At 43.4% G+C, this 26,854-nt stretch overlaps 1 protein-coding gene across 3 annotated transcripts in view; it reads left to right on the plus strand.

Annotated features, from left to right (window-relative positions):
- The first annotated feature begins 719 nt into the window (after positions 1–719).
- Positions 720–26,854, plus strand: part of ADGRF5 (adhesion G protein-coupled receptor F5) — a 105,766-nt gene continuing 79,631 nt past the window's right edge. Inside the window, exon 1 of one of the 3 annotated variants that reach the window (XM_005860926.2) lies at positions 720–1,176. The gene's annotated coding sequence lies outside the window, so the exon portion shown is untranslated. The remainder of the gene's footprint in view (positions 1,177–26,854) is intronic. The other 2 variants (XM_005860924.2, XM_005860927.2) reach the window with 2 other exon arrangements.

A 26,854-nucleotide genomic window follows, 5' to 3' on the forward strand; every position in this document is an offset into this window, starting at 1 on the left:
GCAAGGAGACCACTGATCCTTTAAGTCAGCGATACAGCTATGGTCTTTGCTGGCTCACACGCCCAAGCCAGCATTCCTCCCTTGCCCCAGCTCCAGCGGCACTGCTGTCCCAGGCCTGACTGTCGCCCAGCAGAACACAATGCGACAGTCCAGGCCTCTTGATAACCCAGCTGCTTACAACCAACACACCCATAGTCCTACCCTTCTTCTCTAGCCAGGACTGGCTCCACCGATGCACAAATCGAACAGTTGCATACAGTCCCATACTCAAGGCAGAAGGGCCCCCACTATTGGTTTCATGATCTGCTGTCACCATCTTGAAATCCTTAATTTTTGAATGGCCTCATATTTTTCATCTCGCCCTGAGTCCCACCTATGACGCAGGGAGTCCAGCTTCCAGCAATCGATAGATGGTAGCCTTGACAGTAATTCTTTAAACCCCAGGACAAAATGGCCTGAGGACTTTAGGAGCTGTTCCAAGATAAGACTGAATGTCATCAGCAGGTCCAAAGACAGAACCCAGCTCTATGCTGCAAACAGACTCTTCTCAGACCTGTGACTCGCTCTCACCAGCACCTCTGGGGCAGGTCTTCTGGACAGCAGCCAGGCAATGTTTCAGTTCTAAGAAGATGAGGGTGTTCTTGACTTTTGCAGAGTTAAACACTTAGGGAAACTTCAGGAAGCAAGCACTTGGTAAAAGGTAAAGCTAGCTGGCCCGTCAGCTCCCTGCCTGCTGCCCCGCTCATTCTCATTTTCATGGTTCTTAGCATGTTTATTCTCTTCTTTCCAGTGGCCAAAGGACAAGTTTAAATTTCTTATTTCCTCTAGGGAGCCTGGAGAGAGGCAACCGGCACCAAATACAGGAAGTCATGTGGAGAGGATCTCTTATTTATTACGGCTCCCATATTACTTCCCTTCCCCCAGCCTCCGCCCCCACCCCCAGGCACACTGAGTCTCCCAGCTCTTTCCTGCAGCAGAGAACAGAAGACAGTCCACCTCTGCTCCCTCGGGTCTGTGGGCGCCCTGAGGATCTGGAGGCTGCTTCTGGGAATCCCACCCTGTGTGGCTGTGTGATTGAATGGGAGGCCCTTACATTTCATCTCACATAGGAGGGCCCTAGGAAGATCTCTGGGACTGGGTTCAGTTTCAGGAGCCTGAACACCACAGAGGAGAAAGGTAGGTCCCTGTGTTATTGTGCTTTGTCCTGCTGCCTGTGATTTGAGCTGTTCTGAAGTAGATGTGACTGCCCACCTGGCTTTTTGATTGGGCTGCATACCTTCCACCTGGGTCTTTTTGACATGGACTGATTTACAGGACTGTGAGCAAAAGGGTGAGAGGGGAGGTGGCATTTGGGTTTTTTGAATTTGTACATCTTCGGATAAAGAATGCCAACCAGCATAGTACATAGGGCATGATGCTGATTATTATTCTTTTTGGAGGGCCAATCTCATTAGAAGTTGCTTTTTTATTTTTATTTTTTTGGCTTCTGCTGAAGGGAACAAAGTTTACCACTTGCCTTTTTTTTTTTTTCAACAATGTAGACCCCTCCCTTTATTCATTTATTTATTTATTTTACTCTTTTCTGAGTTTTTCCTTTGGGTGAAAGGTATACTCGAGCTGACAGGATTTTCTAACAGGGATAGAAACAGGTGTATCTCATGTCGGGGACCTATGGGTTGTGAATAAATGAGCAAGAACTTTGCTCAGGATCCGGTGGACTTCCATGTTACTTTCCAGAATTTGCTGTGAAACAATTGCTCTTCCTGAAGTTTCCTGAAATCGAATGCAAGTAGTGACAACACATGTCAAGGGTTATCTGTGAAGAATGGCTTATTTACTCTGCTGTGATCATTCTATGCAGGGATGGTGCTCACCCCATTGCTGGCTGCTTTTGGGGGTCAGTGAGGTCACCCTTGGGGTTCAAGATAATGTGTCCACTGAGACCTTGAGCAGGGTCAAGACATTCAAATAACATTACCTATTCTCTGGAATTCCTTTTATGCCTCTTACGGTTTTTTGTTTGTTTATTTGTTTGTTTGTTTAATATTTGTCCTTATAGTCTTTCTCTCGGAGAAGTATTTTATAGCAACTTCATAGAATATCAGCCAATTTACACCTATTATTGAACATAGACTCTTCTTCCTTAGCTTATTTAGTTCAGGTGTTCAAAATTTCTTGCCACTCATGTTTTTAACCTCAACAAAGTCTCCCTCTGCTCTGTCCTCCATGTCCTACCACAGGGTTCTTGAGAAAATCAATTGTGTCAATGTCACTCTCCACAGTGAACTAGTCCCATCATGCACCTGCTGCCTAAAGGGCCCTCTGGAGTCAGCAGCATTAACATCACTTGGGCTGTCAGAGGGGCAGGCTCTCCATCCTCTCCTCAGACTTCCCAAATCTGCATTTTAACCAGGTCCCTGCACATTAAATTTTGAGAAGCCCCAACTTAAAGAAGGTAAACAAGACCTTCAAGGTCTGCTCCTTATCATCGTGCCCAGCCTCGCCTCTCCCCACCTGAGCTTCCAGCTGTACTAAATACCTTTCAACTCCTCAGGACATGAGAGCTCTCTGCCCACCTATGTCTATGGGTGCTATTCTCCCTGTCCAGGTCACTGCCAATCATCTTCTCCACCCAACTATCCACTTCAGCCTGACTTCTTTCCCTCCTTCCCCCCCATTCAGTCCACCTCATGCTGAGTGTCCCTTGGGTCTGTGGTTTGATGGCACTTTGTGAAATGTGCTGTCATAGCCCTTAGCACATTAAGTGATGGTTGCTATGTTTATTTTCATCTTTGAGGAATTGTCAGTCTTTGATTTCTGAATCCATAGCACTTGAAACAATGCCAAGTACACAGCTTTTGCTTAATCAATGTTTATTGAATTTGTGAGCACATGAATGAAAACGTGAATGAATCCGTTGTCTGAAGAACCCAAATTTATTACCAGATCAATAGTTTGAAGCTTTTCAAGGAGATTGCTGATTCCTGTAACATTTTCCTACACTCTCCTTTATGAGACTTTGCTATCTTCATTTTTTCACCAATTATTTTGAGTACCCACCTTGCATCATACCTTTTTAGAATTGATTTCTTTATGTCTCTGTGGATAGCCTCTCCCATTAGGTGTTTCTCTATCAGTGCCCCTCACTCTCCGCCCCTCCAAGTCAGAGACTTGCGTATTTATTTTATTTTTTATTTTTATTTATTGATTGAGAGGGAGAGAGAGAAACACCGATTTATTGTTGTTCCACTTATTTATGCATCCATTGGTCGAATCTTATGTGTCCCCTGACTGTGGACTCACACATGTTTAGCAAATACACGTATACTGAGCACCTTCCATGGAAACACCAGGTTCTGTGCTAGGGATACAATGGCAAGTGACACAGATGTGAGTCCTGCCTCCATCCAAGTCTCCTTAGAGAGGACGTAGATTTTCTCATCCTCTGTCCTACTTCTCCCTAAAAAGCATTAAAGAAAACTCAAAGTCTGATCTCTAATACATGTTGGCACATCCAAGTACATATATCAGGAGCTTGAAGTATGATTTAGTAAAAACTGTGGGGCCCTGACTTAGTCCTGCACCTGTAACTTGCTTGCTATGTGAACGTGGGTGAGTCCATATCCATTCTCTGAACCTTGATTTTTCTCAAGTGGTAAGAAAGATAGGAGCAACAAGGGAGAGGAGCCTTGGCCTTCATGTGTGCACATAGAAGATGATATCCCAGGAGCCTCTGCACTCACCTTCTCTCATGCAGCTTGATTATTTGAAGGGCATTGCTCTGTAGTTTTCTGAGTCAAACTGGCAAAGAGATCTTAAGGGAGTCATTTTATCACTATGCCCAAGTGCTCAGCCATAGACATTAACGTTGTCCATTGGTACCTTCTATGGAGCACAGTGTGACATTGGCTCTTAGGGAGCAGTGGCCTACAGCTTACTTGAATCCACTGGGCATAGTTGTTGGGTGTAGAACTACTTTGAAAAGGGGCAGCTGAGGGCAGAGGCAGTGTCATCCTCAGGCAATCCCTGCTTTTGGAGAGCAGCCAGGAGAAAGGAAGGAAGTAACCCTACCAAGTGGTGTGGGGAAAACGTAGAAGCCTGTAGACATAGAGCCAGTCCCTGACCCTCACTGTGGCAGAGCTGCAAAGGACGCTCTTTCTGACTACTCGCAGGCTTTTTCTTTTTCCACCTAAAGGTGTGGCCTAACTAGATTTCACCTAGAATCAGATGTTGGACTTAGTATCCTTTGTCCCCAAACTTTGCACTCCCGTAGAGTGCGTGATCAGCTGGGGGAAAAACAAATATTTTATATTTATTCTGTAGACACAACCACGGGGCTCGGGCTAAAGCAAATGGTTTAGGCACTCTCATGCAGCCACTTCCCCCCTCTTTGAGCCTGTTGTCTTGTTCTCCCACCACCTGAAGTTTCCATAACAAGGTGCCTCCTGGGCCTCCTAAATTCCTCTTGCTTCCTGTTGCTCATGTATCTCTTGACCACTATACCCCCTTCACACCCACCTTGTCTATAGTTTCCCTTTAGCAGACAAAGTGGGTTTTTTCCTGGTCACTTCCTAACTGTTCAAATTAACATTAATTTTTGGCTTTTATAAAAAAGACAAGAAATAACAAGTGTTGGTGAGGATGCAGAGAAAAGAGAACCCTTGTGCACTGTTGGTGGAAATGTAAATTGGTGCAGCCACTTTGGAAAACAGTATGGAGGTTCCTCAAACAACTGAAAATAAAACTATCATATGATCCATCAATTCTACTACTAGGTATTTATCCAAAGAAAAAGAAAACACTTCTTTGAAAAGATATATGCACCCCTATGTTCATTGCAGCTTTATTTGCAATAGCCAAGATGTGGAAGCACCTTACATGTCTATCAATAGATGAGTGGATAAAGAAGATATGGTACATTTATACAGTGGAATATACTCAGCCATAAAAAGGAATGAAATCTTGCCACTTGTGACAACGTGGATGGACCTTGAGGGAATGATGCTAAGTGAAATAAATTAGAGATAGATAAATACCACGTGATTTCACTTATTTGTGGAATCTAAAACAAAAACAAAAAACCCTCACAAAACTCATAGATACAGAGAACAGAACAGTGGTTGCTAGAGGGGAGGGAGTTAGAGGTCTGGGCAAAATGGGTGAAGGGGTCAAGAGGTAGAAGCTTCCAATTATAAAACAAAGAAATTATGGGGATGTAATGTACAGCATAGTGTCTGTAGTCAATAACATTGTAATGCATAGTTGAAAGTTGCCAAGGGTAAGTCCAAAAAGTTCTCAACACAAGGAAAAAAAAGAATTTTGTAATTTTGTATAGTAATGGATGGTAGCTAGGCTTATTGTGATGATCACGTCTCAGTGTATACAATATCAAATCATTATGTTGTACCCCTGGAACTAATATAATATTATATGTCCTTTATACCTCAATGAAAATGAAAAAAAAAACACAACACACACCCATTAATCTCTGTTAGTAAGTACAGTTATAGTGACAAAAGGAATATTAATGTGCATAGGAGGATTCTAGCAGCCACAGATCTCAGAATGTATCTGAGATCAACCTTGGCTATACCTGGTTCAACATTGTTTTTTTAATCAGAGACGTGTGCTGGGCTAGAAAGAGGCAGACCTGGTTTTGAATCCCCCATCTGCCACTTCTTTGAGTTAGTAATTGTATCTTGCCAAGTTTTAGTTTTGTTTCTGAAAATGCAGCTAATATTTAGCTCACAAGGTTATAGAGAAGATTAATTAGCTAAAGTACTTAAAATGTTGCCTCAAGAAACACATTCAGATCTTAAACGAGCAGGCTGGCCACGATGGGGAAAATGAGAAAATTGTCATTTGCAGAATAGTTGAAGGAACTAGGGGCATTTGAAGTAAGAAGTCGGTCTTGTGGCACATGAAGGCTACCCTCAAATATTTCAAGATTGATGTGTGTGGGGAAAGAGGTCAACAGAGGATTGATGAGTGGAAATTATAGGGTAACAGGTTTTAGCTCAATGCGCGGAAGGATTTGCCCACCATCAGAATTGTCTAAAACTGCCTAGTGGTTTGGTGAACGTCCTGTTCTGGGCGGTGAGCCAGCACCCTGGAAGCTCATGGCCGGGGTGTTCCCAAAGGGATGCCGCACTGGGTGGGGTCCGGGTGATGACCTGAAGGTCCTTCCCGCTCAAAGCCACCAAGAGTCTTGTGATGTCAGGCCCCCAATCCAAAGCTACCAAAGGAAGGTCTGAAAAAAAAAATCATCAGGCTAGAGAGCGATGGTAGCTGCCCTTTTGTTAACTAACTCTGCCTATCTGCTTGACCATTTAAAACTAGGGTCTTTGCAACAACAATAGAGTTAGTTTGGACTTCCAGGAAAAAGCAAAGAAGGAATGAGAACAATGAGGCAGCAAAAGTTCACTCAAAACCACTCTTCTTCTTCAGTTACTCTTTAACTAGATTGTGGGTTACTTGTGCTGCAAACACATTCCGATTTGATGGAAAACTGACACAATTTGGCCCATTTTCAGCCAAACCAGGGTCAGGCAAGTAACAGCAAGACTCAAAGCTATACCCCTGATATCTGTTCTATTTATAAAATAGAAACACCACTATATGGATATGTATTCTTAGCCACTCAAAAATCTAATTTTAAAGAGTGCAACATAAATGGTCCTACCATCTTCTAAATTGTAGGGACTGTGAGTAAGATATTTGCCTTTTGGGGAGAGAAGAGAGCTGGTTGGAGCTATCTGCCTGCTCAGATTCAAGTTCATTGTCCACTGTTGACTTACCTTTCTTTTTTCTGCTAAATGAGCCACGTTAATAACAGCCTCTCTGCCAGCTAAGTACCTGGAGACTGAGGGAAGGGAGGATTTTGTTACAGGGGGTCCCACACAGGTCACCACTGCTCCGGGCCAGCCCAGGGTTCTTCGCTAATACTTTATCCTTCCTGCACTGGGAAGAACTGGCTTGTCTTGTGGTTTTGGATGCTCCCATCTTTCTGCAGTTGCTTGGACAGCATCCCAGCATGCCTTTGCTTTCTTGAACCTTGTTTTGAAATCCTCAGGCAAAAAAAAGCAATAGCCCTTTCAAAGAAATGGGTATCAGCAAATGATACATTTTGTCAAATCGAAAGGAAACCATGATATATTTTATTCTTCCCGTTTACCTGGGTTTGCTTTCTTAAAAACATTTAAAAAAATTCCCTTTTGAAATGTAATCCACTGTGCAGGGCAAAATCATAGAACCCCATGCAGACCAGCATGTTTATTTTTAGGCGCACATCAGCCTGCCCAGCATAGCAAAGCAACTGCCTCACGTCCAAACTCTGGCCCTGGGAATTTCCTCTAACAAGCCCGTGTTTCCGAGCATTGTTACAGTACAAAGGGCAGAGGGAGGTCTGAGTGGAAGGCTCATGGTAACCCCGCCCAGAGTGAAATCTGCAACCTGTCATTGCCTCAGTCTACAGGGTCCGAGTCCGGGGTCACGATGGAGGTCACCCACCAGCTCTGGGCAGATGCAAATGAGTCGACATGTATGATTATTTCATCTAAAAATATCCCGAGACCAGTGATGGCATTTCAGCAATAAAGGCTCAGCTTTCTATTGACAGTTGAGAATCTAACCCACACCCGTGCTGTGAAGTGGACTCTGGTCTGGCCCAGAAACAGGAATTTGAAGATCCTGGGTTAGACTGCAATTAGTAAAGGGTGGTTAAGCATTTTATAGTAACAAAAGCACACATGTACATGCACACAGCCCTGACACACACACCACACACCACACCACACACCACACACCATATACCACACACACCATACACCACACCACACACCACACACCACACAATGCACCACACACACCACACACCACACACACACACCACATACCACACACACACACACCACACACCACACACCACACACCACACACACACTGCACACATTCCACACACACACCACACCACGCATGTACCTACATACACACACGAGCAGCTACCAAAAACATGAATCACCCAGGTCTTTGCTATTAATGTTTCCTAGGCCAGTTTCTGATCCTTGATTTATTCATCTACAGAATGGCTGCAATAATTCTCACATCCTATTAGTTTGGGCATAAATAAGGTACATTATTACCAATAAACTGACCCACACTAGATTTTTGCTTAAGATTTTTGCATTTTGGTTTTAAAATGCTTTGGATTCCTTATGAGAAATTATTGTATAAATATTTACGAAGACTTCAGAGATTTTGGGTTTGCTGTTTTTGTTCTTGTTCTGGTGAGTGGTGTGTGTGTGTGTGTGTGTTGTTTCTTGCCATTGCAGAGAAAGAAGCCTAATCGGTTACGTAATCAACACACTTTATTAGCAGGGTTTTCACACCTTTGTCAAGCCCTCCCACTCCTGGGGAAGGCCACTGCATTACTACTCAAGGTTGTAAAGTTCAAGGTTGTGCCTGGGAGTCTCTGCAGAAGATGCTAAGGTGGGTGTCAGGTCTATATGCAGGGTCCATATCCAACCTGGAAGGGATCTGCAGTCTACATTCCAGTGGCCCCATGTGAGTGTGGGGCTCCCACACAATCAAAGACCCAAGAGGCAAGGGAACCTGTCTGTATGGACAGACGCCATACAAAGGGCAGAGGGAGGGGCAGAAAGCCCTGAGCAGGGGCAGGATTGTTGGGCTCTGCCAGCGGGTGGATGTCCAGGCCCCCTCCAGGTCCACAGATGCAGGAAAATGCACTCCAGCCCTTTGGTGAAAATGCGAGAACATTAGTAAAAATGCTTTTATGGATTGTTTTGTTTGCAAGTGTTTATCATCAGACACTCCTCCGGGGTTCACAGGGCAGGTTGCGAATGTCCGAAGTGGGGCCTGGGAATTTCCTTCCACAAAGGCTGCGCTTCCTCTCTTTGTTACTCCTTGGAGAACAAGTGGAAGCATTGCTAGAGATCCTTAGTTAACCCTTTCTCCTGTCCAGTGCTCTTGTGTCCTCACATCACACAAAAATCATGTTTCTGGCCTTCTAAGAAGTAGAAAGATTTCGGACTTGGGTTGTGTGCGTGCACCAGCAGGTTTGTGTGCATGTCTGCATGTGGGTGTGTGTATGAGTGTGTGTATGAATGTGTGCATGTGTGTGTGAGTGTGTATGAGTGTGTGTGTGTGTGTATGTGTGAGTGTGTGTGTGTGTGTGGGTGTGTGTGTGTGTGTGTGTGTGTGGAGAGGAAGTAGGTAATAAAGTGTTAAGTTCAATATCAAACATGCACCAATCACTGTTTAGACAGGGTAAAACTTCTGCATTATTACCATGATACGCTTTCCTACGAAAAATGCTGATCAGTTTCAGTTCCCTGTCCCCAGGACAGGACACACCTAGAATGATAGTTGCTTCTCCCCATTGGCATCTGCTTTTACTAAGCAGGGATACGATCAGTTGAAGATCTTTCAATCAATGAAGTTATTTACCGAGCATATGCTGCATGTGGTCTACTAGACACTGAGAGAAAGCCTGAAAGAAACTTTAAGAACATGTGAAATATTTAAATGCACACGCACTCATGCATTGTAAGTGAGAGTGCACAGAAGCCAGATAACTGTATGTTTTAATCCCAGGAAGATCAGAAGAGGCACATGAGCCCTCACCTAGCCAGAGACTAATTATACGCAGAGACAGTTCCATGGGGTCTCCACCGTCCTCACATGTCCAAGCACTAGTGTGGCCAAGTGCATGCACAAACTTGGACATACACATGCACACGCATGTACACATACCTCATCTCAGGAGGCAGCTTTGCCTTCTCAGAGGTCACAGCTCTCCTGGCCTCTCACCACCAACTCCATAAAAGTATCTGCTTCAACCCCCATCTCTCTCCTCCTTTCCGGTCTCCAAGGAGAGACAGCCCTTGCCTGCATCCAGAGCTCAGCTCTCTCCTCCCCCCACCCTCCCAATGGCCTCACTCCACTCCTCTCTGATTGACTCTTTCCCATTATCATTTCATTCTACTTAGGTCCTTCTCATCTCAAACAATACTTTACCTTCACTCAAAATCAAAATCACAATTCTAACACTTCTGATTTGAGTTTTCAATCCCTGTTTAAAGGCAAAAAAAAAAAAAGAAGAAGAAGAATTTAAATTTCTCTTCAGGGAGAATATCTGAATATATCACGAATGACACTGATGCACCTCAGTGGGGTTGCCACAGTGGAGCACGGAGCAGAACTAATGTTTTGTCAAGGTCGCCACCTCACGATGGAGCTGGCATTGCATAAACTACCCACGGCTGCACCTGCAGCTCTTCTGAAGCCACAGAGGAGTTGTTTGAAAAAGACCCGTGGGGACCACGGGATGAGCCTGAACATGGAGTCAGTACAAAATCCACAGCCTCCGGCCTCCCAGGAGTGTGCAGGGCAGGGCCTTAGAGGGCAGGGCCAGAGGCTCACCCAACCCTGGTTGGTAACCGTGCGCTGCATCCTCTCTTGGGTGAAGAGGAGAAAATATATGAGCTGTTATTTATTTTGAAACATCTCATCCCTCTACAATGTCTATTTTGGGTTTTTGTAATAATGTATGTAAAATATTAGTGCAAGAGAACAGCAAAATGACCCTCAAAATACTGGCGATACAGAACATGGTTCATCCACATGTGGTCTAGAGATCACCAGTGGACAACCTGCCTGGAGTGCTGGTCACGTTCAGATTGCCAGGCCCTACCTGCCCTATAAAATCAGAATGCGCATGTGCGAAGGTGGGGATGGGGGCAGGGAAGGGAAGCCGTACATATACACTTTTCACCAGCACCTTAGATATTTCTTCCAAAGTCTGATGCACATTTAATTATGTATAAGTAACAATAGTTAGAAAACATCGGCCAGTGTGTGTTTAGAAAAGTGTTTACACTGCTGGCTTAAGGGGCTCCTCCCTGCATTCCTCTGGGTAGGTTAATGATTTTGCCAGCTGGCTCCTCTTTGCAGGGACATCCTTCCTGCTGAATTTGTAACCCTCTCTGGCCACAAGTTTGAAAGAGAACCTACCCTGCTTTGTACCATCCCTCACACCATCAGGTGTTGACCTTTTTGTTCACTTATGTCTTGGCAGCCTATCTTATCTATGCCATACAGCATAGTGGAAAGAGCTGGGTTTGGGGTTCAGAATCTGACTTAAACCTTCAGTTTTTTTGACCTCTAACCTAGGGAGTTTTCAACCAAGGCTTGGCAGGTTGCTAAACCTTTCTAAGCCTCCCTCTCTAAAATGGGAATAGCTAACTTGTTCATAGAAGACTGAAAATTTAGTGACATTGTACATAAGCAATTTTTTAAAAAGCACTCGGCACAGACCCTGTGATGGAATTGTTTCTTGGCAAGAGGCAGCAATTAATAGCGACAACAGAATTCTCATCACCACCACCAATGGTGACAATAAACTTGGTGAGTTTGGGAAGCGCATGGATGATTTGTTTTTACAGAACCTGAAACAATATTCTGTATAACAGAGACCCCAAAACATTTGTCCAGTAAGTGAATATGTTGTAATTTTTTGGTAAAAATAGTATTTTAAAAAAGTAAATATGTAAGCAAACTGCTGATGTAATTAGACATGTGACTGGAAATCAGACTTGGTCTGCTCTTGATACAATTCGAATAATTTTGCACAAAAATAATCTGCTTTCCCACATGTTGTCTTCAAGTTCTCCTTACTTTACCAGGCAATTCTGTCTACTGCTGGTATGTTTAAATTCCATATCTGCTATCAACTACTAAGTCTGTTTTTCCCCTCTTTTTACTTGAGACACTCCTTATTTCAATTTCATAAATGATACTTTCAAGTTCACGTAGATTTTATTTATTGTTATGAATTATCCTTCAAACAATTTTGGAATTGGCTAATGCCTATTTCCTAATTGCTGATATACCTTAGTTCTGTTTATCAATTCAGAAATGAAACCAACAAACCACATCTACACACACACACACACACACACACACACACACACACTTCTAATGGTTATAAATGTGGGATGTTGTTGTATTCTTAGAGAGCACTGTATCAAAGAAAGAAGAGAAAGGAGAAAGAAATATTGGAAGCCTAGAGAAGAAATATGGAAATTTGGAGAAAGAAGGGGCGAGTGCCTTTCTAACTACCGAAGTATCTTAGGACCCTCATTGATCCTTTTTGTTGCTAACATGAAGCATTGAGGCTTTAATACGCATCAGGTCCTGCTCTAAGCACTTGAAACAACAATCCTGTGAGGTAATTGCACCCCTATCTCAATTTTATTCAGGAGAAAACTGAGGAAAGAGAGGTTAAGTAACTTCCACAAACATACAAAGCTAGAAAATGGTAGAACTAAAGCTTGAACTCATGCAATCTGGTGTCATAGCCCATACCCTTCACCTCATATAGTGCTCTAATAATGTGCCACCACAAGAATTTATTCATAACAGACATTGATTGAGTACCTGTACCTGACCTGGGACTAAGGTACAGGGCATAGAAGAGTAGACAGATGAGATCCTGCTTTGGGGGTGTGGGTGGAGAGTGGGAGGAATCATAGGATAGCAGAAAAACTCACAAATAGACCATTATAATGCATTTCAGTAAGTGCTTTGACAGAGGGAAGTGAGGGGTGGAAGTGTACACACAACTAGAGTGAGTCAAAGGCAGCTTCTCAAAGGAAGTGACCTTGACTTGGACCCTGAAGGGCAATGGAGTTAGACACATGACAATAAAGGAAGGAGGCAGTTCCAGGCAAAGGCTGGAGAACACTGTGTTTGCAGGGCATGAGGGGGTTCAGAGAGGGAAGAGTAAAATGAGAAGAAAGTGGGAGAGAGAAGTGAAGTTGGATGTCTAGGCAGTTGCCGTAATGATTTAAGATTTTAGCTTGAAGGTAGTTGTGCCATTTTGAAGACAGGACAGATTCTCCATGAAGGAACCCAGCAGCTCACCTATCTGCCAGTGTTTCTTTTAAATATATGAGGAGCTTCTGATTCAACTGGTGGTTTTTCAATGTGAGGACCCTATGTTAACAGATAATCATACTATATAAATCCCAGTGGTTATTCAACTTTACGAGCGGAGAGCTGTTTAAACACTGATTACTAGGCCCAACCCCTCTAGTTCTAGATTCCAGAGGTCTGGATGGGCTCAAGAATTTGAGTTTCTCTCAAGTTCCAGGTGGTGCTAGCACTGGGCCCCAGCCCTCTAGAGAGCAGAATCCCTGAGTGTGAAGCCAGGAACTTAGGCAAAATAATTTAGGTGATTCTTAAGCAGACTAAAATTTGAAAATTCCTGGGGGGTGGGGGGAGGAGAATGATTAAATATCTCACCTCCTTCGCAGTAATGCTCCTTTGATTTTTAAATATGTATGTAGTTTAAGAAAAACTAACCCAAATATTCCTGATATTCTGTTTCACTTTGGCCTGTAAGTTGTCAAAATGTGACTTGTAAGGTTCCTTGGAATTTTAAAAATCAGCCCTCTGACACTCTTGTTTGCGAAGCAGGAAGTCACTTGTTACCTAGAGCAAACACACTCAAGTCAAGGATTTGCCCTTCCAGAGGGCTTTCAAGCTGGGGCTTTTGAGCAAGTTTCTCTGCATTTTAGAACAATTTGAATCCGAGCCTTTAGAGAATAGACTGTGAATGTGGAGATATGAGATTGGTGTCTCTGAGTGTGGCCAAGTAGAGAAGACCGAACTGTATCCTAGGTTGTTAATTCCTCTTGGATAGATGAAGCAGAAGAAGCTGGAAATCCAAGGGCATCTTGAACAAGGGTGGAGTGAAAGGATGGATGGAAAGAAAAGATCCTAGGTTCTTCATGTTTCCCTTTGCTTAAAAAAAAAAATCTACCATTTTTTTATGTCATGGTCACAAACTAAATTTCTCACACCAAAGATTCAGAAGAAAAAGGTTCATGTGAAAAACAGCAGGTGGCCAAATCAACAACATTCTTTAACATGGTGACTGATGAACCAAAATGAGGCTTTGGGGAGCAGAAATAATTACAAATCATAAGAAAACCTAGTTCCTGTGTGGGAAACTTATACTCCTGTGTCTATAGCATTGAAATGCAAGTGTTATTCTGAATATCTAGAAGCACCTAGAAATCCTTATTCACCCAAAGTAGATTCACTTCCATTAACTGTCTGTTCCATATAGAAGAAATGGGCTGAATACATATATGCTTGAGGATTTTTCAATACCACACAATTTGTTGCCTTAGTTTACCAATGAAATTAGATAGTAGAGCCCCTCATTCTGTATTCTGGGGACAAAGTTCAACCTTTACTGAAAGTGACTTTTGAGTTTTGAAACAATGGGTTCAAAGGGAAGTTGCTAAAAATAATTGAAATTAACAGCGATTGTATCAAAGGGAAATAAGCAGAAAACTACTTTCATTGAACAATCGACTTTTATTAACTTGCTCTTTCCCCTCATTTGGTTAATTTTCTCATAGGGATTTCAGTTGAAGTCCTGCATTGCACCAGCTGGTAGTCTATTAATTTACTAAGTGCCTCCAGGAGCTCATGGGGCAGCTGGTACCCTCCCATTTCCTGAAGCTTCCCCCACCCCCACCTTTGAGCCCACTAGATTCCAACCCCAGCTCAGCCCTGCCTGCACTCAAGTCAGATACTTTGAACTTGGTCACTCAACTGACCATATTAAAGCAAGATTACCACACCCACAGGTAGATAAGAATCACGTAAAGGAAGGAGTGATGAGTCCCTAAGGCTTTTGCGTTGACAGAATCAGAAAAAGGGGAAATAAAATGAAAAAATGAGGAGAATTCTGGGGAGAAGAGAAGGCCCTGAGAAGCGCTTTGTAGCAGCACATGGGTGGTAGTCTCTAGAACAATAGACTTTAGAGTTCAGTTTGCGCAGGAGTCACTTAGAGAGTTTATAAATAAATGAAGATTCTGGAGGCCACCCTGAGACTCTGTGAGAAGGTCACAGGCAGGACCTGAAAGTCCTGGTCAGTGGACACCCCCAGGGCTTATAGCACCCTGCCCATGAGGATCGCAGGTCTAGTCTCTCCGAGGGTGAGAAGAGCAGATGGGCTGCAAGGATTCGTCCATGGCTTGGAGGGGAAGGGAAGGAAAAGTGTTCCTCCACCCTATTGGAGTCCCTGGCGGGATCTGAGAATTAGACTGATAAAATGAAGTTAACAGGAGAGACGCATACACTTTTATTTAACATAAGCTTTACTTGACAACAGTAGCCTTCGTAAAAAAAGGAGGACCTGAAGAAAGTTAAACCTGACTGTTTTTATGCGAGGTTTGAAAAAGAGTGGACAGTCGAGAAAAGCTGTGATAGCACAAAGAGTATGTGGTGAATGTAGTAAACTGGGGGGAAGTGCACAAGACCAGCGTTCAGATTCTTCTTGACATCTCTCTGTCATGGCAATGAGGATTCCCCTCTCCTCCGGGTGTAGGAAGGGCACCTCTCATCTGCTTCAAGGGAGAAGGGGAGATGGGTGGAAGCCAGAGAGGCCTTCCTGTTTCTGTCATTTTCTCAAACTCCTTCAGCTTAAATATCCAATATGCTAAGGTGCCATATTTTGGGGTACCATGTCCCGAACCCTGTCAGAGAACACCTCACCTCCAGTGGCCTCATCTACCAGAACCTCACTTTCCTTATTAACAACAACCTCCCAAATTGCTCATTATCAATGGCCTCCTAGGTGCTTGACAGAACAACAACAAAAACCAGAAATCGACAAGCATTACTTGCCAGTCAACAGTGTTTGTCAAGGGTTGGAGGAACATGGGAGGGAAGCCATCATACTCAGCTCTGATTTTCTGCTTACGGGATGGGATGGCAGGTGGCAGAGTCCGAGGCTGGGAAAGAGAGGACGATGCTTTAGAATGCACCCGAGCATTGTCATTCTCCGGGCAAAGAATTCGCAGAGCAAGCATTGAGCTTGTTCTGCAGGCTTTGGCGGTTAAAGAGTACACATGCTTGCTAAACACACAGAATTAAACTGTAATTCATGTTTCTTCACCAACTACGTGTAATGGAAAATATTTCTGGCTGTCGATGACTGCTCATATCACCTTTCAGTGAAGATGAGCATAGAAAGCACTCTGCCTGGGAGATTGAGATACACATTCAAGGCAGGAGCCGTGATTGGCCTGCAATGCTCTGTTTAATGCAGATAAGAAAAATTGAGGACCCAGTGGAACACCCAAGAACATGAGATCTGAGCTAGTGAGGCTGGGAGGGGCCAGGTGAGGGTCGGAAAGGGGATTTTCAGTAACATGAAAGAAAGAGGGATGTGATGCCACCTCACTAACACACGTGCACTCCTTGTAGCCCTGACTCTGCTTTATGTTGCTATATGGCATTTTTGCTCACCTGATATGTAAGTTATTTGTTTGTTGATTGCCTATATTACTGTATCAGTTGAAGCCCTGGCAGAAAAGAAAAGACTCTCTCAAAGGTTAACCGAAATGGTGTAGGCAGCTAAGTCAACAGGAGATTGGCAGCATTGAGAAGCCCTGGATCGCCTTCCTGAGGGCAGAAAGAGACAAAAGGTTTGGGTGGGGTGTCAGAGGAGCCTGGCAAGACTGGTGGATGTAGGAGAGGGTGTTCCCCAGAATCTGTGGCTGAGGGTGGAGGAACACAGCCACTTCCCAAACTGTAGCCGGGACCCCCTTTCCTCCATCCTTCAGTCTCCTGCTGGGCTTTCCCCGCCCTTTCTTCCCCTTGCCCTCCCACTTGACAAGGATGTGGGTTTGGGTCGCCTCCCGGGGCACAGAGCAAGGGCGGAGATGGATCTGGAGGTGAGCCAGCACTCTCCCACAACTAGAACGTCAACTTCTAGGAGACAGTGTTAGTTACTGCTTATCTCCAGGGTCCAGATTAGTGCCTGGTGCATAGATTTTCAACAAATATTTGGTGAAAAAAATGAATGATGCATGACTCAATGAAGAGACATATTATTGTATCATGTCTCCTAACTGTGGGTAGGTGACATGATACAAACTCGCCCACTAACCCTATGATCGTATTTAGCTAAATTCACCTTCTCATAAGGCTTTCCTGAGAAGGGCTTATTTTGAAGGGCAGGCACAACAGGCAGACCTGGATGAAAAGAATGAGGAGATACCTGGCATTTGATTACACACAGATTATGCTAATAAGTTATCTAGACATTCGCTCTACACATTTCTGATTCTTGCTCTGTGAGCAGCTGGACTGAATTAGCCATAGATGGACCCCAACGCTGTACATCCAGCAGCATGACCGCAATGGTGAAGGTTAAGCCTCTGGTATCTACAGATGCTGCAGTCACGGGAGGGCTCATCCCCAGCCAGCCCACCCCCAGCGGGCCAGAAGGCCCAGACACCAGGCAGCCCCGGGTTGGGTCCCATCCTCCCACGTCAGCTGCTCAGAGATGGAGTTTCCTGTCTGTGAAGTGGGGATGGCTGGGCCTCTTCCCAGGCATAGTCGTGAGGCTGGTCAGTGTGAACACTTAGCAGTAGCCATCAGGACTGTTTCTTGTACCGGACAAGGTCGCTAAGCTTGAGAGGGGTATGGAAAGTGCTGTGGGGCTCTGCCTTCTGCAATTCGCTCGGTGTTCTTGATTAGGGAGGGTCAGGAGGTAATAGCACAGCCAGTCCCCAAGCAGGGCTTCCTGCTTCCTTCCTTCAGGGTCAAGTGCAGGGGAGGCTGGTTTCCCTCTGACCCCCGCTCAGTACCACACACCACACAGTATTTTTTTTTCAGGTGGCCTGGTGGGCCTAGAACTACACACACACAGAGAGAGCTATGCAGCTCTTCCTTCCTCCGGTCAGGGAGATGTTTCCAGAAGGAGCGGGAATGAGGGGCAGGTGGGGGACCTGGGAAGGAGAGGGCAAGATCAGCTTCCCTTGGTGAAGATGGGAAATGCATTAGCGAGTCTTGGCATTCACGTGGCCGCCCTTTCCAAGGGCGCACCTCCACTCCAGCTTGCTAGTGGCAAGTCCTCCCCCCACTTTGGGTCTATACCCCTGAAGGTTGGCTCTGAGTTAAAAAGGATGGGCTGATGTAAGAGAAATGGGTGACCCTCGAACGCGAAGGTCTCCGTGCCTGAGTGACAGCTTAGCAGACACTGGAATCGGTGGCTCCGAGGGTGGGATGTGGGGAGAGGTCCCCCTGGGTATAGGCAATAAGTGGTACTTGTCTGCAGAGAACTTAAAATCAATAATAAAATTAATTAAAAGTTCTTTCTAAAAAAATATTACATGGTAGCCATCCCAAACAATGTCAGTGATAACATACTCTTCCTAAAGATAGTTTTGTTGATCTAAGTGCTAAACAATTATTGCCCTCACTGGTGAGTTTCAGTACTACAACATAAGCTCATACTTGATATTTTTATTACTTATATTTTAATGGATATTGCACTCTACATCGAAGTTAAATCAGAAAAAAACTCAATTGTATACTGGCTCCTGACGCACAGGGACTCAGCTATGCGTGCTTGCTTCAGGATTAAATTCCTAATGGCTTGCAAATATTTGGCCGTGCTTTCTGTGTGTCCAGGCCCTCGGTATGATGACATGTCCTTGGCCTTGAACAGTAGATTAATAGTAAGCAATGTGGGCAGGTGGTTGTAAAGACAAAGAAACTGAACAGGAGTTGCTTCAATTCTGTCATTCTGTGGGACCACACAGAGTTTTTATTTGTGTTTAAAAGTTAAAACGGTAAAGGACAGTGCACCCTGCGAAGTATAATCTTTTTCTTGACAAATACAAATTTTGGTTTACAATGAAATGTTTTACTGCATTTTAATAATATTTCCAGGTGAAATGTTTTATTTTTTTCATTGTTTTAAACATAAAGATTAATCAAGAAAATGAGGATTACTAACAGAAATAGTGTTTTCATCTAAAGAAGGGGAAGTTAATAACAGACGTGGTTCAGGTGTCAAAAACGCTAGATGCCTCCCTGGTCCAGAATTATGTGTGCTGGTTGCTGCTTTCTTTACCCCTCCGGTACTGCAATGCAGAACAATATAAGTGTGTGTGTGGTGTGTTGTTATAGGTATACACATGCATGTGTGTGTGTGTGTGTGTGTGTGTGTGTGTGTGTATTTGTAGGTTTAAGAGACCCGTTTTCTCTCTTTAAATCATTACACAATTCCTCAAAAATTCTATGATTTTAGACATAGAAGTATACTTATATATTGCTCTTGTTAGTTTATAGAAATAATCCCAGGGCACCTGATGTGCAAGGTGAACCTGGCACTTAGGAAGGGACCATTTCTAATTTAGACTAGTAAGTGAGCCAAGGGCGAGAGGTCACTTATATGGGTGCCCATATTTAGATTCCAATAAAGGGTCCCAAGCAGAGATACATACTAAGAGTGTGCACATATCACCATGTAAAACACGGGCCAGATTTCAGTGGCCCTAAATAAGATGGAAAATGGAAGGACATTTGAGGAATTCAGGAAGAGACTAAAAATATATGTGGTTTTCCTCTCAGTGTTTCAGGTCAGATGAGGCAAACTGGAGGGGTGTGGGCCTGGAATAATCCTGTATTGTTGATATGTAGCTGTGTTTTGTGTATTATGTCTCAGCTCTAAAAATAGTTTCGAGGTCCTGAGAGGCAAACTTTGAGTTATAGAAGGCAATGTTGTCTGGAGAGGTCTTGAACTTGAAAAACTGGACCCCTCACTGTCCCAGGATAGGCCATCAGAGGGAGCTATGGAGGGCTGGGCAATTCCATGCACCAAGGGGAGAGTCTGCAGGATGCTGGGCCATATCCAAGGGCAGTAGCAGCCACTGTGAACATGTTTCCCTAATCTCTTACTCCATCTATTTCTGGAAAACTCAAAAAGTACAGAACGCAGAGCAACTAGCCTTAGGGTTTATCAACTTGGTCACCAGGCTGACTAGATGGTCAGGCAGACTCTTAGAGTTGGCCATTACCACATGAAACAACAGATCAGTGAATAAAGAAGGAGCCAAAGCAATGCCTTACCCACTGCTCAGGTTTGGGGAGATGGGGAATTCAATACATCTACAGGTGAGCCATCCGAAGTGAACAATGAATGCTTCTCCCCAGTAATAAAGCAGGCAAGTAGTTTTGAACAGGAGCCAGTTTACCAAGTAATATGCACGGTATTCAGAAATTTTGTGCCCTTCCATTTTCTTTAAAAGTAACTTACTACACGTAAAATAGAAAGTGGTGTTTGTGGTCTAGCAAGATCTTGTTAACTATCAAATATTTAATTTCCCCCAAGCTGTCACAAGCTCTGTTGTTTTTCAGCATTCCATATCTCCATGCTTTTAAAAGGCACATTCTTCCTTCTCCCCAAGGAGCTGAACTTCAGGAATTTTGATTAACTTTCACTTGTGCTTCACTTTCCATTCCCACCACCACTGCCCCCAACTTTATTGTTTGATTCTCATAGACACAGGCGTCAGCCTGTCTTTTTCCGATTTCATTCTCAAGCAAACATTGTCACTGTCCTTGACATATTACGTATTCTTGAAAGGGCATTTAAAAAAGAATACATCATTCCTCTGAAGAACTTGGAGAAGTGTTAGTCCAGGGAAATATCTGTTAGACTTGTAGCAGAAACTAAAGAGCAGAGACTCTGCTGGGACGTGGAATGCATACTGTGGGGGGTGGCAATTTTTACCACAGGATGGCCCTCTCTGGTTGACCAGAAGGTAATATTGACTTATTGTATTACCTTCACATTGTAGGTCTTGCAAAATTTATTGAACATCTGTGATGTCCAGGGGATATCTAGCTCTACTTCAAAAATTACTTCTACTCTTTGGCTAAGATGGTGGAGTATCTCCCCATACATGTAGGGGACCTCCTGTAACTCTGTTATTAACAAGAATGCAGGGAACATCAGTGTGCAAGTGTGTTAGCAATCAAAGCCATGCTGTGCTTTTGGAAGTACTGGGTTCCCTTGATGGTGTATATACCTTAGCCAGCTGAAAAAGAAATGAGTGGTAAAGCAAAATCTCCCCTTGATTACGTTATTCATTAAAAAAGTATTCATTGAGCACCTACTATGTTCCTTTTCAGAGTTACTTATTATTTTAGTTCATATCTTCTTTTATAATCCCACCTTCAAATTAATCATTTTAACTAATAATTTAAAAAGTAATAAAGAATAGTTTTTAAATGATCGATTCTCATGTTTAATTTTCTTTTTTCTCAAATATGTCTTTAACCTAAGTTAATGTGTGCCATATGAATAAAATTCAGGAGGTCCATGAAATTTAGAATTTCCTTTCATTAGGAACACAGGTAATACACCACAGCAGTATTAGCAGTACCTATGATTTGTTACCAATAGAAATCACAAATATTTTTCTATCACATTTACTATGTTGCAGATTCTTAAAAAAATCTAATTTATTCCCATCATCACTTAAAACGTGATAGTTATTAAACCTGTCTCATTAAATATTTTAGCTGAATAGATTGATAAAGTAGTAAATAATCACATCATGTTTTAATATTTCAGGAAGTATATTTCAATAGAGTGTAATCCTATGTATTTTGCTTTATGCATTTAAAAACACTATTCTGAGAAGGCGTCAATAGGGTCTACCAGATGGCCAAAGGAGTCCATGGCACAAAAGCTTTTTTTAGTAGCCCTTTCAGCCAGGACCAGTGAGGTACAAACCTTCTCAGTATTCACATGCTAAAAAATCTTTATCTTTCTCTCCTCCATGAATGTTCTTTGAAGTATGGAACTTGATGAGTTCACCGTGGAATAAAGCAGGTCAAATGGACAGTGGGACCCTGGACCAAACCTGGGGCACACCAACATTTAGGGATCAGGTAGAGGAAGAAAAGCCACCAGGAGACTAAGAGGAGGGATGGGTGGGGAAAGAGGGACATCAGAAGAGTGGGTGCCACAGAAGCCAGAAGAATATGAGGTTTTAGGGAGGAGGAAGTGGCCAACTCTGTCCAGTGGTGCTGCAGGGTCAAGGAAGATGAAAACAGAAAGTGTACCATTGACTGTGGTGATGTGGAAGCATGGTGACCACCAAAAGAGCTGCTTTGTGCAATACGAGGGAAGGAACACTGATTTGATTGACTCTGGGGCCAGAGAAGAGGGCTGAGGAAGTGGAGACAAACGTATTCAGCTCTTTGTTCATGACTTGTTATGGGAGCAAAAAACTGTTGTAGTCAATGGGGGAGAGAAAGGCATAAGTCCAAGAAAAGCATTTAAAGAGACATTCTAGAACATGTTTGTGTGCGGATGGGACTGATCCAGTGCTGAGGAAGTAAGAGGAAACAAGACACAGAGACAAGTGGAGGAAGAGGCACACCATCAGGAGGGACAGGGACATGTCATCCTCTCAAACCAGAGGGAAGGCAGAAAGGGCAGTGCAGGTGTAAGAGGGTTGGAAGTTCCTGAGTAGGAGCAGGAACATTCCCGTTTAATTGACTCTGTTTCCTCAATGCAGTATGAGGCAGGTTGCTGCTAAGACCGAGGAGAGGAGGAAGTATGCAATGGTCATTTTGAGGACTGAGAAAACTAAAATAATGGGCTTGTTGGCTATGTGATTGTAGCAATTCCACCAACAATTAGCAGGATGATTTTAATGAATGAGCTGAATATCTGCCCTTGGACAGAATTAAGAACTGCTCTCTGCAATATCACCCCCTCTCTGTTATTCCTCACCTCTCTCTAACTTTACTGCCCTCCTGTTGTCTCTATTCTTTCCCATATAAAAGCCTCTTTGATGTCTTAAACTAATTCATGTTTATGTACAACTCATTGGAAATGGAAAATATGTCAATCTTCTAAACATATTTGAGTCAGAGTAGAGTCTGTTCCTTAACTTACAGTAATTTGTTTCTAAAAGTGTAATTTCAGGAATTAGAGGCAGGTGGACATGTTTCTTTTTTCTTTTTTTTAAAAAAATATATCTTATTGAGTTTTTACAGAGAGGAAGGGAGAGGGATAGAGAGTTAGAAACATCGATGAGAGAGAAACATCGATCAGCTGCCTCTTGTACACCTTCTACTGGGGATGTGCCCGCAACCAAGGTACATGCCCTTGACTGGAATCGAACCCGGGACCCCTCAGTCCGCAGGCCGACACTCTATCCACCGAGCCAAACCAGTTAGGGCTGGACATGTTTCTTTTTGTTGTTGTTGTTGTTGCTTCTCAAACCCTGCCACAGGGTGACAGCCAATACTACTGATGTCACCTGGTACCATATTTTTTAGCCTACCATGATGCCATTCACCACAATTTTAGTTCAACTGCATTCTAATATGTTAAAAAGATTTCTTTAACATTCTTCTATTTAGGTGCTGGAAAAAATTGGGTATCATTTCTGGCACTAATTAAGTTTTGAACCAAGCACCACTTAAAAAAAAAAAAAGCACAAGTTTAACACAAGTTTAATATTGTCTCTTTCTCTACTGAGAAATCATTACTCCATCTTAGACATTAGGTGTAGAGATAAACACCCTACCGATACCTGTGGAATTACCCCATTTTAGAGGTGAGAGACAAAGTATCTTAACAGTATCCTGGGAGGACAGGGGGGCAGGGAGGCAGGCACCAGAGCATAATGTAAAGAGGACTTCCTGCCAGATTAGCCAGAAGGCCGCCTGGCAGCCCAAACAAAGACAGAAGATCTAAATTCTAATTCTAGCTCTGACACTAATGGTGTGGTGACCTTGGTTAAGCCTCTCAACTTCCCTCTCACACAAGGTAGCTGGAATGAATGAGTAAAGGCCCTCTTTAACTCTTTAATTCTGCTATCTCCTGGCCTGGGTGACTCTTCAGCTCATATTTGCCCAGTGGTTTTGGTATCATAGTTGCTCACTAATTGACTTGATACATTCTGATGCAATTACCTCTATAATCAGAAGCAGAAATGACAGCAGGAGGGTGGGGAGACCTTTCTTTTGAAGTCAAAGGAAATGCTGGGGAGCTGAAAACAGTAGAGAACAATGGACTCTGAGAGGTGGCTCTAAACTAGGGTCTGCCAGATGCTTGCAGATCACACTCACTGTCAGAGGTATACAACATCTGCCAGTGCAGAGCACCTGCACCGAGATGAACAACTAGGGAGAGAGGTTAGAATAGGAGTGACTATCCAGAGTTCATGGACAAAAGAACACCTGTCCTTTAGAGGAAATGCAGCTTCATTCTAAATAGATTCCTTCCCAGATGAAGACAAGAAGGAATGCCCACGTCTTCAAATATCTTGCTTTTCTCCATAATACTGATGGAAGGGAGTGAGGAAAGAGAAATCATTGACACATTTTGTCAATTAATAACTCTGATATCAAATGCACTCCAGCTGCAGCCTGAGGGTGACATATATCATGCTGTGGGCATCAGTAGGCACGTCTGCTGCATGGATGGCATGTCACCTGTAAGAACTAAAGGTGGAACCTGGAGTCTGGGAATGGCTCCGTGCTTCGCTCTTCTGGGCAAAGGCAGGGAAGGTAGTGCTGGGAGTAGCATCCAAACAAGCAGAATTCCACTTGGAAGGCGCTTTGGGTTTCCGCCAGAAGCTGGGACCATCGCTGGAAGCGTAGGAAGGTGAGTAGAATGGGGTTGTCAACTGTACGCAATGGGTTCAAAAGATGGAAGCTTTGGTATCTTTCATAGCAAAATAACACCATCATCTTAAGTTATGTACACAAAGAAGGTGTAATAGCTCTGTCTACGGGTGGAATGAGTCCATAACAGCAAGTACAAATAAAACTTGAGAGGCTGCAGCTGAGCACAAGTACAACCAACTCCAATTAACAGAGACTCTGCCAAGGTATACACACAGAAGATAAGAACAAGATCATTTGTATACTATAAAACTGCCCAATTATTTTTTGGTTCCTTCCTTGCATAAGGACAGGTCAGTGCCAGAGGTCAATTTTGCTGGCCTTGAAATAGAAATACCAAACAAGAGCTGACCCTGGGCCACATTGAGTCAAAAGGGTTACCAACATCTTGTTGTGAATTAAAAAACAAACCAGGACTTAACCTGCCAATACATGGAGGTCAGGGTGCTTCCAAAGGTGAAGCGTTGTGTACTTTTGCATATGCTTCTGCTATGTATATGCTAATGCTGTGGCATTCATAACTTTGCTTGTGTGTTACACTTCCAAATACTCTTCTGTAGTGAACCAAACAGGCATCTCTCCCCTCAGGGAGCTTATGTTCTAGTTGGGGATGGAAGGTGGAGATAGCCAATAAACAAAATAAATAAGTACATTATAGTATGTTAGAGGTGATATATAATATGGAAAAAATAATCAGGGAAACAGGAGTGGGAGGGCTGAAATGTGAAATATGGCAGTTAGCTAAGTCTTTGCTAAGAAAATGAGGATTGGGGCAAAGGTGGGAAGGGAATAGGGAGAGAGACATGAGGGTATCTGGACAAAGAGCATTCCAGACAGAGAGAAGAGCAAAGTAGGAAGACTCTGAGCTAGAATTGTACCTGGCTCACAAGGAGGTCAGCACGCTGGAGCAATGTGAGTGAGGGAAAGAGAAGTAAAAGAGGAAATAAGTGGTGGGAGGAGCAGGGATGCTGATGGGGTGGTGCAGGGCTTACAGGCCATTGAAGGGACTTTCACCTTGACTGTGTGAGAGGGGAGTGCCCAAGGGTTGGGCATAGGTGATGGACGTTATATAGCTTATGTTTTATGAGGACCATCTAACTGCAGTCTTACACAGAGACCAATAACCCAGTCAAGAGACAATGATGGCTTGAATGAGAATGATAGCAGTGGAAGAGGTAAGAGCTGCCTAAATATGCATGTATCTTGAAGGTAGGGTTGACAGGACTTGATGGCAAATTAAACATAACATGTGCAAGGGAAGACTCAAGGATGACTCTTAGGGTTTTGGTCTGAGTTAACTGGGAGGATGAAGATACCGTTTACTAAGATGGGAGAGACTATTGGGGTAGTTCGTTTGGGAGGGAAAACTCAGAAGTTTAGTTTTGGACATGTTCACTGTGAGATCTTATTGAGCATCTAAGTGGGGATATTAAGTAGGCAGTTGGATATATGGGTCAGGAATTCAGGTGAAATGTCCCTGATAAAGATACACATTTGGAGGCCATCAGCCCAAGGATTTAAACCAGCAATTTTCAACCGGTGTGCTGCAAGAACTTTTAAAATATGCAATACCTGACCTCTTTCCCCTTAGACTGTCAAATTAAAAATGTGACAACAGTCAACACAACAATAGCCATCTGGTGTGAATGAATCAAAATTGTACCTATATTTTTTTTATCAGATTGGCAAAAAATGTGCTATTTTTTGGTGTGTTGAAGAATTTCAGTAATTAGTTTATGTGTGCCATGAGATGAAAAAGGTTGAAATTCGCTGATTTAAATCCTGAAACTCACTGTCAAATTAAAAATGTGACAACAGCCAACACAACAATAGCCATCTGGTGTGAATGAATCAAAATTGTACCTATATTTTTTTTATCAGATTGGCAAAAAATGTGCTATTTTTTGGTGTGTTGAAGAATTTCAGTAATTAGTTTATGTGTGCCATGAGATGAAAAAGGTTGAAATTCGCTGATTTAAATCCTGAAACTCATGGAGATCACCTGGGAATAAGCATCAACAGAGAAGAGTTCCAATGACTGAGCCACAGCACATTCTAATGCTGAGAGGGAACCAGCAATGGAGTGAAACGGATCAGTTTCCTGTTGTCTGCTTTTGTCGATGAGCTGCGATAGGCCAGCACTATGTTAGGAGCTGGGCAAACAATCAATGAGACTGGCCCCTGCCATCAAGGAGCTCACAGTCAATGCAGGAAAGGAGTTACCTGAATGCAGTGTGGTGACTGCAAAAGATGCACCTGGTAGGGTGGGACCAGGGAGACAGAACTCTTGGCCCAGGCTGGGAGGGCT

The sequence above is a fragment of the Myotis brandtii genome, unplaced genomic scaffold, assembly GCF_000412655.1.
Source record: "Myotis brandtii unplaced genomic scaffold, ASM41265v1 scaffold143, whole genome shotgun sequence".
Taxonomy (NCBI): Eukaryota; Metazoa; Chordata; class Mammalia; order Chiroptera; family Vespertilionidae; genus Myotis; species Myotis brandtii.